General features: G+C 44.6%; 1 protein-coding gene across 2 annotated transcripts in view; it reads right to left on the bottom strand.

The window, feature by feature from the left end:
• Positions 1-17,874, bottom strand: part of cpx (synaptic transmission protein complexin) — a 406,174-nt gene that overhangs the window by 133,557 nt on the left and 254,743 nt on the right. The window lies entirely within an intron of this gene.

Here is a 17,874-nt window from a genome sequence, read left to right as displayed (position 1 = left end):
GATAGAAATTCCTCGAAAACTTGAATACACGACTAAATAGAGCATTATAAGAGAAGTCGGCGCCTCTATAGTGTTGCTAAGTAAAATAAACAAGTTTGACACCTAAGAAGGAAGCACAATCTTTTATTAAAGTGGAACAGTTCAAAAAATTTCATTCCAGACGGGATGGGGAGGAGGAATGAGTTCGCCTGTCATTTGCATGAGCGACACGAGCGTGCTTTACGCCTACCAGGCACACACAAAAAGCAGCCTGCCATCGCTCAGTCAATATCGGGGACAAGCAAGCAAGATGTGGCCGACCAGGTGACAAGCGCCGCTGGCCGAGCTTTTATCGCAGCCGCGCAGAAGCTAAAGCACTCTAGTACACTCTGCCGTGGTGGGCGACGTCCGCTGCCTCGCGCTGCCATCTAATGCAGTCTTTATTCTCACGATGAATACGAGAATGACGGTGCATGCATAAGAGGCTGAAAGACCAAGCGCTAAAGCTGGAATGCCCGTTATCTGGAGCTGGACGGTGCAGGAATACCGCAAGCGACGTGCTTCAAATAGGGCCGTCAGTGCTCCTAACCAAGCAGCAGACAGCGGCCGCTAGAAGGCGCATATTGCCATTTCAGGCACGGCCGCTTCCGATGCCCTTTGATATTATTAGGACTCAACCACCGGTGACTGCGCGGACCCGAAAGAAAAATCGCAGGTTTTTATTTTCGCAGCATTATTGCATTCCCGGGCGAGTTGCGAACCGTGGCGTGCGCATATTCTGCACCCGTGCGATGCACAGCGGTCACGAGGTGTCTCCTCTTGTCGCTGTACTTCTGTCCTGTCATTGCCGCTGCTGCTCTGGCAAACATGATGGCTCGTTTTGCATTGGAAATCGACGCCTCGCAGGCTTGTCAGCTCTACTATGATCGGTTTTCATACAAAGAAAAAAAAAGAGGGGGGGGGGCGGAGGCAGAAATGGTCGACCAATGGGCTCTGATTCGTGATGCACCATCGATTTTACAATTTAGACGCAGCATCATTCTCTCTCTTTTTTCTCTCTCTTTTGCTCGCCACGTCTTTGCGTTCTACCTCCGCGCACCTAAATCTTTTCATGGTCCACTTTCGAAGGGAAGATCCACTCAAGGTGTCCTAAAACGTACACTGAGTGGGGAACGCGCAGCGGTGCGCACCACTGCTAACTGCCACTTAGCGCAAAAGCCATGGCAAGACTAGAACCTCTGCTTAACGAGATTTTAGTGTCAGAGAGGTACAGTGCGCGCTCCGGTTGGTGTCTGTCGTTCAGGATCAAAACTTGTTCACGGGAGAAAGTTTCCGGCGAAAGCGAACGTTTACCTAAATGTGACAGTTAGCCGGGCGGAATTACCGCCTGTCAGAAAGCACAGCGTATGTTAGGTGACGGACACGTGCCAATGGTTACGCGTAGGCGTCTATCTTTTCGCCATTTCAGTCGCTTTAATTGTTAAGGGACTGCAGGCGGAGGATGCCAGCCACACTTGACTTAGAAAGACGGCGTCATTGCTGTAAAATAGTCAACGGATACTGACTGTTTGCGGAACCAGTTGATGTTGCAAACTGACCAGGGGATTATGTAATCGCTAACTACTGCACCAGACACAAACGCAAATCCTACTAGGACAATATTTTACCAGCTTGCAGTATTACGCCTTGATATATATACCAACTTGCTCAAGATGTAAAATCCCAAGACTTTGTTCTGAGATGAAGGAACATTAAGGTACAGTAAACGCCTGAAGATCTCAGAGTAGCACGTCCCAACCGGGTGCCATTCATTCCAACGAAAACCCAAGCATTCGCTTGACGCCCCATCCCACGTTTTATTTGCTTTTATTGTTTGCGCAGGCTATCTTCGCTGTCACTGAAACACGTACTTCGAAACATGCATAACACAAGTATTACACGTCCGCACTTGGGTAACACATGCGTTGCGTTAGTGACACACATACTTTGAAAGGATAACACAGCTGACATAGCTTTTGGGGACTGGCGCCGAGCCTGATGGTGCTACTATATTTAATGAAGAGGCTGCCACGGGCATCTTAATGAACTACACGGTAATCACGCGTTCTGTCAGCATTACATCTTGCTTGCATTGATTCGTGACAGTCAGACGGCGAGGCTATTTTTAGCCTTCGCCTTACGAATAGAAAAAACCATACTGGAGTAAGCTGCCTTTTGAGCAAGCCTTTTATAGGTGGCATACTCATTAAGAAAGTCGATGAAGACCAGCCCCTCGAAAGCCACTCTCATTAGCGTGGCGTTGCAAGAATGCCGGATCCTTAAAGGCGACAAAACAAAGTCATAAATGCGGCGATTCACTTCAGCAGGGCGTAGCCAGAGAAGCTGCAGCGGAAAAAGTAACGGGAAAGGATACTGAATCCACGCTGCCTTTCTATCAGTTATTCATGGAGGAAAAGGACGAAGAGTAGGAGCAGGGGGTGGCTCAGTTTCTCGGCACGCGGTTCTGTGAGCACACTCCTCATCTTACGGGCTAGGATTTGTGCTGTGGCGACACGGACGTGTAAGCACAATTAGCGACGTCGCTCCGTGGATTCTGCGCGGCTGATACCGAGAGCTCCTGGTGGTGGACGAGTGAGCCAGACACGACCTTCATCAATTCCTGATGAACACTCGAACAAGAATACGCCGAGAACGGGAGAGTATTGCAACGACTAAACAGTTGGCAAGGAAGAATGTGAGTCGTCACCTGCTACGTATAGGATAGGTAAGTGAAGGCATCCTGATATGCAGTAGAGGGCATGCTGGCGGAATCCAGGGGCCGTAGAAAAAAATATCTTTACGCTGTCTATAAGTGTTCATAACATACAACTTCAGACAACCCTGATGGCTGACATATCATTAGTGAAGGTGGCTGGCTAATGGCAAAGAACATTAAAAGAATGAAAGGTCACCAACTTGGTCCCGGATTCACAAAAACTGCTGAAAATACAATAACTTTATTCTGTGCCGATGATCGGCCTGAGTTCTTCTGCAGATGTCTGGCTGGAAGCGGTGATCTGATAGGTGTCATGGTTTAAAGAATAATTAATACAGAAAACAATTTGCCTCTGAATCATTTCTCGCTTTGTCAAAACAAAAAACACAATAAACAAGTATAACCCACTTGTTTCAACGGTCGTCTATGATGTGACCTATTGATGTAAATCTTAATCAATCATTATTGCGGATTTATCCAAGCCATAAAATTTCTAGCGTACCGGAACATTCTTCCAGCAGCTGACCCTCTGTAGTTTTGTTGTAATGTGGTGCCAGTTCCCCGTCCAATAAATCTCGGCAATCAGCCAATAGCGGTGAAAGTAAGAATACCTGCACATCGTGTTCATCAGAACAGCGACTGAGCGACAGCAAGTAATCTTGCACTACGATGAGCTAGTCTAAAGGATGACGGCGGCATCTAATTGCTTTCCTTATTCCGGCCAGCGTGTTTGCCGTGCGGCAAGGAGCAGAGCGGGGAGCAGCATCGCGAGAGACCAGATTTTTCCGCCGTGATATGGCGGCAGCGTACTATATAAATGTCACGCAGGTGGTCTGCAGCCAGCACGGCTAGAAGACCACAGCTTGCCCTGTGGCGTAGAGAAAGAAGAGAAGAAAGCAGGGGACCCAGAGAAGCAGCATATGGCTTTATTGTGCCGGAAGAAATGTTTGCTCGATCCGGACGCCGATGACAGCTGGACGAAGGTCTGACTGAGTGCGGGACGCGTGCAACTTTGCTCATTTCGGGAATGGGGCCAATACGAAGATTACCGACATTCTTAGGCACATTCGCTGGCTGTCATTTATCAGAATATTGTGATATCACGTGTGGGGGTACACTATAGGTCTTCGATTCGTCTCCGCTGAAAATGCGCATTTGGCTTTCAGCCAAGTCGCAATATTAGAAACGTCCTTTTTTTCTGCGTTTGTGCGTCCACGTAGTTTTCAAACTGCGCGAATGATCATCATAAGCGACGCTAGGACAGTTGCAAGGCTGAGTTTATTGTAATGTATTAATTTACGCTATTTTTATCAGTCACCAAGTGTCTTGAATAATTTAATCAGCAAAATTTTGTCACTACGCGTTCCATTCATTTTACTGTACCCCTAAGGATTAGATACATTGCAAACGAGAGTGCTCAAAGCGAGCGCGTGCACACACACACACACACACACACACACAAACACACACAAGAGGGAGAGAGAAAGAGAAAGCAACCAAACATTTCTTTCAAAATTTAGGTTCAATGTACTTTAAGTACACAACGAGATGTTGCTTGTGACTCGCATTCCTCGGCCCCTCTTGGGCGTCTTAGCACATAGAGTGCTTGCTAGCGCGACTCCATGTTCGTCACATGTAGCCACCACCACGATGTGCGCGCGCACGAAGTCTCTGCTATATGGCGTAAGCCCATAAGGGCGTTTTTCTATCCGGAGGGATTGAAACCTTCGAAAATGAAATTGAGGGAAACGTATTTCGCCGCAGACTTTACTGTAAGAGATGGATAAGCTGGATAAGATGAATTAGATGGACGAGACGAATGAGCTGGATAACAAGCTTATATTCAAGCATATGCATGCTCGCCTTACACAAAGAAGTGTCTTGTAACTGATTATTTCCTTAGGGTTACAAATGATAGAGCTTCTTCGCAAAGTCAGGATAAAATATTCTTGATTCTGTATTTTTACCACAGCGTGCAGGTTTGTTGAGGTCCCAGACTGCATATATATTGAAGATTTATTTAGCAATCTGTTCTTTATTAGTCTTATGAGATCTTGCTACTCAATAAAAACTTACTGTTTAGAAACATACGTAAGACACTATTCTTTCGGGGTGTTCTAGCAAAAAAATTGTCTATTCCGCGAGTACTGAGTTCCTCTTCAAACCTCAATTTTCCGCGCACATTTATTAAGTAAAGTGAAGCATTCCGATGGGAGCGAGATGTGGATATCAGGCCCGTAGCGAGGTGCTCTAGCAGGCACGCATGCTACAGCGCCTCAAGGGCTATAAGTACCGTGACGGCCGAGCACCTCAGCACTTTCTGTGTGCTATTAGCTGGTCTCCTTTGAGCTTTAAATCATGGAGAGTATGGAAGAAAAAAAATTCTTAGATATCCCCCTTAGTGCACCGTGGATACAAAATGGAGCGTGCCTCGTCACGAGTGCTACAATCGTGCAATGGGTGTTTTTTTTTTTTTGTAGCTTTGTTCGCGATACTCCGTGAAACCAGCGTTGTTGGCGGGATTCTGGCTTTAAAATGAGTTTAGAGGGACTCCGTGGCGCTCCACTTTTGAGAGCCCGTTTTTCAGTGAAGCAACGTCATCTCTGCGCCTCTTTTCTTCTCTGCCCGAAAAAACCTTCCACTCATCACATCTCATTCCGTCTTTACAATCTCTACTTTGGCAGGAATAACCCTTTATTCGATCTATATCTTCAGACAACCCGTCGGAATACACAAGAGAAGGTTTCTGGTCCTCTTACTTTATACTTTTTTTTGGTGTAAGTACGGTAAAAGACGCTACAGCAAGCCTGATTATATCGTGGGGGAAAAAGCAAGCAACAGGAACCTCTGGCAATTGCTTTTTCTAAGCCACAATAAAATGAACGCTGGAGACCCAAAGAGTTGCATACTTGTAGGACGGCATCGCGTTCCGCTTTTGAAGAACACAAGATGCTTTTGCGTCGTAGATATTCTCAGGTGGCGCGAAAACTCGGGGTCAAGTGGGAAATCTCTCGACCGAGCGCATCGCCGCCACCCGACCTCTTTTGTCTTCGTCATCCCAGGAGTAACTTTAATAAAGACAAAGTCCTCGTCGCCGCCAGCGAGATGACCCAGACACTCACGGGTGGCTGCGGTGTGCACTTCATCATCATCAAGTCCTACGCTCCAGCTCAACAGAAGCAGAGACGGTAAGTGTACACCTCTGAACTAAAGCGCTATGAAGAAAGCAAGGAAAAAAAACAACCGCAAAAGAATGGAGGACGAGGGGAAGCATGGGAGGCACTTGCTACAAAGCCCCAATGAGGTTTCAGAGAGAGTGTCTCACGCCCTCCGGTATATGCGCGTGCTGAGTCGCCACTTCTCAAAGATGACACGCATTCAGCCATCCCAGACCGTGTCGCCCAGCCAATGGGCTCGAGGGGCTGTAGTGACTGCTTCGCGGCGAAGTTTCACATCTCCCGCGGGACACACCCAATCAAACTCTCCTCTGGATAGCGCCCCTCACGATTCTTGAAACGTATTCCTCTCCCTGCGATCGTTCTTCGAAGACAAGAATGTTCGAAGGCAGCAGTTACTTTTTTTTATTTCTCACTTTCTCCAGGAACTGTGTCACCCTGTCTTATTAGTCAGCCGCAGCGCGCGTGCGCAAACGCCTTTTCATGGGCTACATCGCGTGAAACGAGGATTGCAAGGAAGATGTGGGGAAGAAAACAGGGAGTGATAGAAAGCCAAAGGGGAAATGAAGAAAATGGCGGGGTCCGTCAATCGCGAGAACAATAGGGACGCGAAAACAAAACGGCCGTCAGATGCGACGCTCTGTTCTGGGCCGCGTTTTGCCATTGGATTCACAATGAAGGTGTTATAAGAGATTCCCTGTTTTTGTTTTCTTCGTTGACGACGGGTTCGCCAGTTTTTGTGACGCTTTCAGATGAAAGAATAGTTCCATTCACCAGGACAGCACGCACCGAAAATAAAGCACAACGGCAAAAGCAGAACAAGCTTAAAGAAAAACATGCTTGCTATTGTCATACCCGACACGGCGTTCCAGCTCTTTCAGACGCGTCTCACGCCTAGGCTGCACTGAAGCGTACAGCGTATCAGCAGAACGGAACATGCACCCCATTCTTTGTCAGGCATTACGACCCAATGACAACGCCTTCAACTCGTACGTCGCGTCTCAAATAAGAATCCAATGAACTCAACTTGGTGTAAGCAAAAAAAATAAATAAATAAGAAGAACGACACCCCACACTAAACGATGGAAGCCTGTATACAGACTTGGTTAGGCTGGCGCACTTTTCACGAAGATTTTCGGTGATGTCAGTGCCATCGCTTACATAGAAAAAAGCCTGCTTTGGCATTCCGTCGGCGCAACGAAGCAATGAGGCAAGCTCAATGGATAATACGTGATCTCAAATACTTCTGCCTATTATGGGAGAAACTTCTCTCCATGCGTTATGATTCCCCTTTTATGTGGTAGCAAAAATAGTCTGGCGCCACAATAAAGCCCTGTTTTCTCGAATGGAGGATCTCGCACCCACGAACATCAAAAAAAAAAAAAACTAACAGGAAGATGTGACGTTTGTCGCTGACTACTGATAGAGAAAGGCTGTATGAATATGGAATAAATGGGGTTGCAGAACAACCTGTGCGCGTACCAGGCGGTGCTCGCTATGGTTCAGGGAGTCGTGTGTTCGCACAAATACGCTTGCGCTAGGCGATACAATTGTCGCGCCGTCACTGTAGGTGATGCAATCGCGTGGCCGCGAAAGCAGGCTTCCTTAATGGCTGTAAAGTATGAAGGAGAAGCCGACAAAAGCAATAGTGACATTTCATGCATTGTACAAAGACAAGCCTTTCGTACATGACAATGACAAACAAACGCGGTTACTTGTGTGGTGGCTAAGAAGAGAGAACAAATAGATCACAGTAACTTTGGCTGCTTGTTATGGTGTGGTGAAGACACCTATTGGAGACAGAATTGTGGTGTGGAAGCAGGCATTTTCAATCTGTTCTGTTCGGGTAGCGAGGAAATATTCATTTTCATAGTCAGATTTCATACGATGCATTCCTTAGCTACATAATCATGTGTGAGGTGTGTCACAAACTATTGGGGCGGTAGCAGGTGCTATTGTGCGATCACATAAAGTGACGTCATGAAGTCATACGCGCATACATCCTGTCACACACACCACGTGGTGTGCCTAGTTTTGTATGACACCCTCTTAACGTCACAGTATTGCGTTAATTTGTCAAATTCGTGAGTACGCAGTTGTCACTAAATGTTGAAGAAGTGATAGAGTTGATAGTTAACGTTAGTTCCCGGTTGGTCTGCCCAAAATCCTTTACAAAAAGATTTGAGGACTTTTTACGAAAATTACTCAGACAATGAGTCACCTGCTCGACGAGAGCATGCAGACTGTTTGCAACATTTCTGCCGATTTTCTGTCACCATGGATCATGCACCGTGGAGTACATTTTTTTGGGGGGAAATACTGCAAACTATCATCTGTAGAGACTAAAAAACAGCCACAACTAGAGTAATTTGCTTTGACCAACTTGCTGTTTGAAAGCTGAAGCATTTTTGGGAGTATGCTTGTGTCCTTTCACTTATGCTCAAAAGATGCATCCTTAGTGTTACTTGCCGCCAATCATCAAAAATGAGGGACACACGCATCCTCCGAAACGGAGTTATCAATTCGTTAGCCCCATAAATGTGTGAAGAAAGAGACCTGAACTCATATCCCTTCCAAAAGGACGCTTTAAGACATCAGCCAGACCGCGAATCACAAAGGCAGATTGCAAAGTGTTTTGGCGAAAATCCCTAATGATATAGCCTACGCAGTATTTGTTATTTTCACCGTGACGTAACCAGACCATAGATTTTGCTCCAGAGGACTCGTCAGCAAAAAAAAAAAAAACTCGGCCCCTTCGTGGCCGGCACTGTTTCAGTTACGAGATGCCCCACTTTTCTTTCGAGATGCAAAGCTCCACAGCGCGTGCGCCATTCGCGTGTGCGAGCCCGGTTTCCGATACTTTTCGCTTCGACGCCACTGAATAACTCTCTGGTTAGGCATAAAAAAAGTACTCCCGTCCACCGATAGGCGTTTCAGAATCAGCCGGCCTTCAGCATCAGTTCGCGTGTCCACAGCAATATCGCGATGTGACGTACGAGAGGCACATTATACGCTTGCCGTAGCCGCAAAAAAAAAAACCTTTGCCACACGCGAAGCATGATTCTCGCAAGCCCTAGCATTTCGTCCTACGTTCAAGAAAGAGTTTTTTTTTCTATATAACTGCTCGTAAGAGCGCACAGCACCAGGTAGCCTTAATGAGGGTGATGTTTACGAAGGCGGCTGCTCAATGGTGTACGGGGAACTACTGATGGACGAAGAGTTTTGCGAGGCAGGTTAGTTTGGATGCGTTGACAAACCTTCGCTCGCAAGTGTTGTTTTGCTGCGCGACGGCGTTGCCCAGTCTAACATAACGATTCCCTGACAACCAGTCCTAGAAATTCCTCCTTGGGGGAAGAAGGGTAATTTTATGATGGTGTAACCATTTCGTGCCAAAAGGCCACGCTATTTGGGTTGATATACACGCCCCGAAAAAGAGAATGCGGATAGAAGAAATTTAATCATGGCTGGGGAAGGGAGTAAGGGGAATAAGCATTTCAATCAAACTAGGAGGCTGCATGATTGCGTCTCACCAAAACCCTTGACGGAAATGTTTTGGCTTAACACAATACAAAAAAAAGCATCCCGGCTATTAAAAAAAATTGGTCCGTTCATTCGTGAGACCAACCACCCTTTGAGTTATACGTTCCATCATTAGTACTCACTGATACAGGCACACTTTTAGACTGTTTCTGTTATAACGCATGACCATTGTGTACGTTTGTTTGTTGTTAGGGTTTCTTAATAATTCTTGTGGTTCTTCTTTTTCTTCTTCTTATTATAATAATGTTAGGAGTTCTTAGAAAAAACATCCATGATATCTATTTTTAAATTTTTTCTGTTATTTGTTAATCAGTACCTTTTCTTGTGGTGTGTTTATTTGTATAGGTCGCGTTTCTTTTTCAAGCATAAAGTATGAAGTGGTGAACTTCTTGTCAGCTTTTATGCTTTTCTCTTCTGTTTCTTCATACTAATTATTAGCAAGCAATCTTACCTGATAAAAGAAAAAATAAGATTCACAAGAACTGTGGCGTTCGGATTATATTTACATTTCGGTAAATTTCGAAGTAAAAATTTGTCACAGTTTCGGCACAAGGCCGAAGCAATCACTGAGATAGGAAAACATTGGGCTGTTATATGAGGTAAGGCTAGGTGATTTAAGAGCCATGGAAAAGGTAGCCAACATGTTCGATTGTGCTTGAATTGACAGTAATGCAGTAACCATATTATACAAACAGGTGTACTCAATAGCCAACGACGTGACATCCGACAGGAGAAGTTCGGCATCGAGAAACGTGACAAGCCACATATTTTCACGTCGAAGTACATAAACGTTGAAATCTTCATTGACTATCACCGGCACATCCTCTAGGCACACCACACAGAAGTTGTGCAGCAAAACGTTTATGACGTCACTATACGCAAGGTTTCTGGTGAGATGCACCATGTTGCAACGATGAACTGTGCGATGTTTTAAATGCACAAGCGTCACAACTCATCTGTGGTAGCGAGTTGAGTTTGTGATGGTGCGTGTTTCGATGGGAACCGAATTCACAGGCACGGCAGGGCCAGCAACTTCCTGAATAGCCCTGGTCTTGATGTGAGCAATTTTTTCCGATGTTCGTCTTACTGTCATGCTATGCGATAAATATTTTGGTATAGATTCAATTATCGAAATGGCCAAGAGAGCTAAATGTCGTAGAGAGAGATAGATAACATAGATAGATAAGATAGATAAGATAGATAAGATAGATAACATAGATAGATACATAGATAGATAGATAACATAGATAGATAGATAACATAGATAGATACATAAATAGATACATAAATAGATAGATAGATAGATAGATAGATAGATAGATAGATAGATAGATAGATAGATAGATAGATAGATAGATAGATAGATAGATAGATAGATAGATAGATAGATAGATAGATAGATAGATAGATAGATAGATAGATAGATAGATATGGTCAAAGAAGCCGAAGTTTGCCAAGAAATGCTTCACATTTAAAATCACTGGGAAGCTGAGAACTTAATGTAACTAGCAAAAGCTACCGGCTATTCAAACATCTCTTCTGAAAAAACATTTGCTAAACGTCAAAAGCTCATGTCACAACCACAGTCTCTGACGCCATTTCAGAAACATTTTTAAGTACCCATTTTCACCACTGCCATGTGGCCAGCTTGAATAACTATGTTGAGACTTTAGTATTCAAGCGTGACTACAGTGAATGCATCTGTTTAATCATTCTGTTATTACTAAGACTATTTCTTATTCCATCACTACCTTCACTTTGACCATTTTTTTTCACTTCCACTTGACAGTGGTGTCAGTTTTGTACTGGACCACAATAATCCGAACTTTCAGTGTTTATCTCCTAATATCTTTGTCGACGAGTTTTCGAGATTGCTTAAAGTGTCAATCTAATTGTTTCTAATAAAATGGTTGTCAAAGCACTTGTAATTGCTGAATGTAGGAACAGTGCAATCTAGACGTAGTTACTTTGTAACTACGGAAGCGAAAAAGCGAGTACACAAAAGAGCGCTCTTTTCTGTCTTTGTTTTTTCGCTTCCGTAGTTACGAAGTAACTACTTCTGGGTTGCGCTGTTCCTACATTGGGTTATGTCCTACCAACTTGCCCAAGTTTCCACGCTTCATAGCTTGTAATTGATTTCGCAGCAGAGCTCGATTTTGTGAGGTCCATTTCATCCTTAAAGAGCCACTGTGCAAGCTGTAGTGCGTGTGTTGTGTCACGTGATTTTCTAAACTGTTTGAAAAGGCTTGTTTAGAAGTTGAACTTATCGCATCTACAAATCAATTCTAGTAAAAAAAAAACAGACTGCATGTTCATAACAGACTAGTAGATTATATTACATACCCTGTGAAAAAAAAGACTATTTTGACTATATTTGTCTTCAATCTCTTTTCTACAGATTTCGCGCCTCATGCTGGTACCCGTAGCGCAAAAGCGGGCTTTAGTAAAATCAGAGCAAAGCTCGGATATCTTTAGACTTAGAGCGCGAGATGGCGACATAATGCCTTCTTGCGTGTTACACTGTTTGCAAAGTGAAGATTGCATTAGCTCATCACCCTGGTTGTGTGCGCGTGAGTGTTATGGTCGCGGATGACGACAGGCTTGCGTCAACCATATCCAGTGTTGCAATGGGCTTTCTTATTCTTAGCCAGCGGTCGTGGAATCCCTATCGGTGGTTATATACGCTAATTGACTTCCCAAAATGCTCTTATTCTTAAACACCTTCCGTGAAGTAAGACGCCATGCATACCTGACGTCTGTAGTGATCATGAAACTATTTCTCTACCTCTTTTTGCCTCTCCAGCTCAAGGGCTCGTAGCTCCCGAGAGTATGTGCACCACTCCGCTCCTTTTCAAGTACAGCATATACAAATTCTGTACAGCTTCTAATGGTGTCAACACCACTTCCATACTTGATCACATTCTTAACCATAGTAAATGCAAACTGCTGCACACAGAAATTCGTGAGAGAGACTGAGTTCATTAAACCATTGCTAAAATACTGTGTACTATTTTTCAGTAAGCTGCTGTGATGGAACGTTGAAAGAGTGAGAGAGGGAAAGTAGCCCGGATCGTGGGTGCGTGTAAGTTGATTGCGATATAATGTTTTTGCCAAGAACGAACACGATGCCCAAGCTTTGTTTCAAGGTTCTCTTAAGTGAACCAGCTCAAAAATATAGCAGCAATGTGGCAAAATAATTTCAGCACAGCGCAAAACAAAAAAACAAAAAGGAAAGCAGCGGAGCAGCTTTTTAAGAACATGATGGAGTATTCAGGGTACGTGCGCTGCTCGTGCTGGACTCCAGCGTGTTTTGATTAAATTACAGTTAAGCAGATTAGAAGAGTGACGGTAGCGCACAACGACCAGTTCAGAGATCTTGCCAGGCGGACAGGACTTAAATTCTGATTAAAATGGCTTGCTTCCCTTATTTCAGTACTCCGAAGCATCACTTTCATCCTGACAACGGCGGGCCGCTTAACTCTTCACGCGAGAACTGGCATGCTGCGGGATCGGTGCGAGTGATGTAGCAAAATATTTACAAGGTACATTGGGTCTGTGCAGGCGTACGCGTTGGCACGTTCCTTTACGAACAATGCATGAAACCAATTTGTAAGTTGGGAAAGCTATAAAAAGAGAAATAAAGAAAGAAGAAACCACGGAGAATAACTAAGGTCGCACCCAGCTCGCTACCCGACACTTGGTGACGACGACAAATGAAGTTGTAGACACTGTCTGTGAAGCTAGTGCCTGAATACAAATTGTCTTGTGACACTGGAAAAATAAACGCAATGTTCGAAACTGATGTTTTGCTCATTTTACTAAACTTTCAGAGCATTCAGTTACGATGCCTTCAAAAGTTAAGCAGCGACTGCCAAGCATGCCTGCAGACTGGCAAGTTCTTGTCATTTGTTCAAGCCTCCATCTTCTGAAGTTTTGGTTTACTTGGATGAAGATTAGCAAGTATTTAAACGTGCAAGAGCTACTCATATCCAACAGCGAGTCGACAGTAATCCAACACGAGATTATGGGAACAATGTGTTGCAATTGTGCACAACTTCTTGATATCGCGTTTCCGAGCACACGATATTCCGCACAAAATGGCACGCCGGGACACAGGACAAACAAGGGCGAGCGTGAACGGACGAGATAAACACTCCGGAACAAAGAGGAAAGCTACAGCATCACAAAGCCCACAATGAGAACAATTCAAAGCAATGACGCAGTGGACGTTTGGCCATCGACTGGGACCCCAGCTGTGGTTATTTAACAGCCAGCCAAATCTCGGCACGCAGCTCGGGTGTTTGCGTTTCGGCGCGATCGAAATGCGGCAACCGCGGCTGTGCGAACCGCGCCCGCATGCAAGAGAAGCAAAAACGTGCTACGGCGGGGCGTCGCATTGCGGCGACGAAAGCTTCGTGATAGCTTTCCAGGCACGCTGCCAATAATAAGAAAGGTGGGAACTCGTATCGAAGTTTGGGATAGTGGTCTCTTGCTTTTATACGGCCAGATACTAAAAAAAAAGAGGCGATGAAACATTGATCCACTCGTTAATTCTCGCCAGTATGCCGACGTCACGAATTTCATTGCAGTCAGACGAGATTTTATTTCTCGGTTACATGTTCACGTCCAGACGTCGGGATTTAATAATCCGTAGAGCCACACATCAGTATACACGTTTCTAGACTGTAGAGACCATCGGCTCTTAATCGCAGCATCCACCAGTTACATGGTTTTGGTCCCTACGAGCAAAAGACGGGCGACTTAAGCGACGCGTCTTTTCTTACTTTTCAAATTGTGGAGCTGACTGGTCGATTTATACAGACGCGTTCATGAGTGGCGGTAAAAAAAAAGAAAACGTCACAATACAATGAGTTTACGCATCCTGTAATGACGCGCAGGGTATGAAGCCGACGTACCCTCTTTTTCAAGGAAGAGTTGCTGAAAGCACCATGGTTTTACGCGAAGTGGAAAGTATGTACGGTACCCTGTTGTTAGTGGTACTTCCCACTACAATGACCGCGTGAAAAAAAATCTAATCAGGTTCTATTTGTAGTTTCTCTGTTCTTATTTGAGAACATACTTCCTTTTCTGTAATTAAGATAATGTTGAACGCTTTTCGCAATGCATCTAGTGCCGTTAGGCCGAACGGAAGCATTAGAAAACACAGAAAAAAAAATAAGTTGCTCTGTGACAGCTAGGGGTCTCAAACTCGCATCAGCTAACGTGTCGCATTTGCCAAAATTAGTCCCGCGAAGGGCCGCGAGAGTGAATAAATGGGAAGCAGGGGGTGATTTGGAACAAAATGTCAGCTAATATTGCCATTTGTGAGAAGTCCCTTTTCATATTTCATGCATGAGTCGTTTTCTTGACGGAATTCAACCTGAACTTTCGAAAATTATTTATTTATTTGATTTGCATAAACAGATACACAAGAACACAAGGGAAAGAAGGAGAGAGCAAGCTGGTAACTGCCACCTGGAGGGGCATAACGCCTGCTCACTCTTTCAGGGGGAGGGAAGAAACAGGGGAAATAAAGATAAGAGGGGAGAAAGAGGAAAGAAGATAAGGAAGAAAAAATGAAGACTTCGACACGTATGAGTAAAAAATATAATAATAATAATGATAATAATAATAATAATAATAATAATAATAATAATAATAATAATAATAATAATAATAATAATAATAATAATAAACGGGTGGCCAGGTGCCTTTAGTTCATAGAAGTAAGTAAAAGCATGTCGATGCCAATACATGCAATGACCGAAATCTGGAAGCCCATAATTAAGTATATAGACGTTAGACTCTGTGCAGGCGGCGCTACGGAAAATACTGGAACCGGTTCTCTCATCGCAGCCTTGCCCCTAACTGTGTAGTGCAAAGAGAGGGGTCGAAAAGCGAATGTGCACAGGCCAGAACAAAACCTGTTCTTCAATCGCGTCGACGCGTGGTTTCCTAAAAACTAGGGATCTGGAAAGCACGCATCTTTCACCATTCTACGATTCAGAAACGTTGAACGCTCATAAAAGAAAACTGTGTGCGCAGCACCAAAAAACAAAGGTTTGTTATTTCGGCTCGCTGCACCTCGCAAGTACAAGTGAGCATCGTACGACATCAATTACGAGGCAAGCCCATCAACGTTCGTTCTGTAGCATCGGCCTTCGTTTACACCGTCGTTCTGGCGAGTGACACAACAAGATTTTATGGTGGTTTGGTGGCACGTCCGACTAGAAGAGAGAAATTCATAGCTCTTCATATGAGTGTTAAATACGTTAACAAGCATTGTTAAGCTATATTGTAGTTTCATATTCGCTGGTTGCACGTGGTTCCGGAGCAAACCGGGCAAGGTAGTTGGACTTTGCACTACCTAATACTGCACCGACAGGTGGCGCTACGTGTCTACAAAAATTTAGAATCTGACACCTATGGAATTTTCGTTACATGTTTAAGTTTCAACATTAAAAGTGGCCGCATCGTGTGCCACGAACAAAACTGCTCAAGACTTGTCTCGCTTGTGAATCTTACTCTCATAACAAGTTATTAATCAGGATAGGCGAAATAAGTGACTTTGAAAGGAGAAAAGGAAGAAATAAGCACAGTTCTTTTACTGCCTCTTTCAATGGAGGGCACCTCCACAGTTCTTCGCAGGAGATAGCGGTAAGGAGGGATTAAAAAGGATAGAGAGGAATTAAAGGTATAGAGATAGAGAGAGGCGGAGGGAGGAAGAGAGGCGCAGGGACAGCCACATACGGAAGTAAGGCGAAGATAGGAAAGATGAACACGGTCGCAGAAGTCCGAGAACGAGGCACCACTCAGCGAAAGCTCTTGTCGGCGTCAGGAGATGGCGTATAAGGCGAGCCAGTCGGCCAGATCGGCGCTGTCGTCGGAGATCGCGGGGGCACAACCAGTCGACACGAAATCCAGTGAGCGAGAGTCAAAAAAAGAATGTGCGGACCATTTTAGCAGTGTCACAGTCAGTCACAATGTCATGAAAAAAAAATAAAACGACGACTTCAATGTCTGAGCCGCAGGTCGCAAGCGAGAGGTCAGCGGGCCACATGCAACACGCGGTTCGCCTGTCCTTGCTTTAGAGGCTCACCAACTGCCTACTTCGGTGACTGTTTCGAACCTGAATCAACAGTATATCTCCCGATGCGTTCAACCTTTGTGGGTGCACGATAGTATCGCTTCGAACGTTCGCGAGGGGAATGAATCGCATAGTGCATTAGCTGTTGTGGCATGTTGTCGCGAAGCGTCCTAAATAATAAGTTCGCTGGCGACAGTCGAATAAAAGCTGTGGTTGCGATGGCGTGCGGCCATGCAATAAGCTTTTGCCGAGGTGCACTAAACGACCAGTGTCACGAGTGTCGAAATTTCTTTGAACCACGCAGTAACTTCTATTCGGCAAGAGCGAATGAGTAATGCCTGATCGAGATCAAGACCTCAACTGTGCAGCCTATAGGCTACGCCACCTTTTAAAGTGCATCTAAACCACTTGGAGTTTAAAGGAGATGCAGCATTAATACTACTACTACTACTACTACTACTACTACTGCTACTACTACTACTACTACTACAGACAGCTTTACTAAGGAGAGACAACACTACTACGACACACTGCAACCTTCTCAGCATCCTTCCGTTCATCAACTGAGCGGAACGGCCTGCCCAGTTTTATCACTGATATCACCTGCCCATCATCATTCGATGGAAAGCTTAAACACTAATTTATTCTTACAAGTATATGTGAATACTAGTTATATGCATATGTGGTTATTGTGCATATGTTATGAATGTATATATTATTCTTTGTGTATAATTGTTATGTATGTATAAATATGAACATGTTATTATGTACATATGTAACTACAATTATCAACCCGCCCATTATCCCGCCCATTATGTAATGTCCCATTTGAGGGTACCTTTAAGGAAATAAAAGTGAAAGTGAAGTGAAGCACTTTCTTTCCCAGCTTCACTGCGCTTCGTGCAAGCGCTCCTTTTTTCTCGCCTCTCATTTCTTCATAAAACAGCGCCGAGCATTGAGTCATTCAGGATTTCGCGCTTTTCGTGATATCCCCGCTAGCACAGTCGAAAAGGTAGAAAACGAAGTGAAATGAGTTGATCGCGCTCGAAAGTCATGCGAGACAAGGCAGAACAGGCACGCGACTACATGGCAAAGCAGGGTGAGAGATAATTACCAACTGATATCTCTCCATCTTGACCAATGGAGCACTTATTTCATACCGACGGCACGTTTGCAAACTGCTGGCGTCATGCATCGTGCCGCAAAGAAGAGTAACACTAAGAGAAAATAACGCACTCGTTTCTGGTATTTTTAAGAGGCTGTTTAGGGGCCTTAAGGTACCACTTCATACACCAAGGGAGCGCTGTTATCTGAAACAACGGATACTTAGCGTAGTT

This window comes from Rhipicephalus microplus, chromosome X (genome assembly GCF_043290135.1).
Source record: "Rhipicephalus microplus isolate Deutch F79 chromosome X, USDA_Rmic, whole genome shotgun sequence".
NCBI lineage: Eukaryota > Metazoa > Arthropoda > Arachnida > Ixodida > Ixodidae > Rhipicephalus > Rhipicephalus microplus.
Note: the sequence above shows the minus strand (reverse complement) of the source record. Positions and strands in the feature narration are given on the sequence as shown.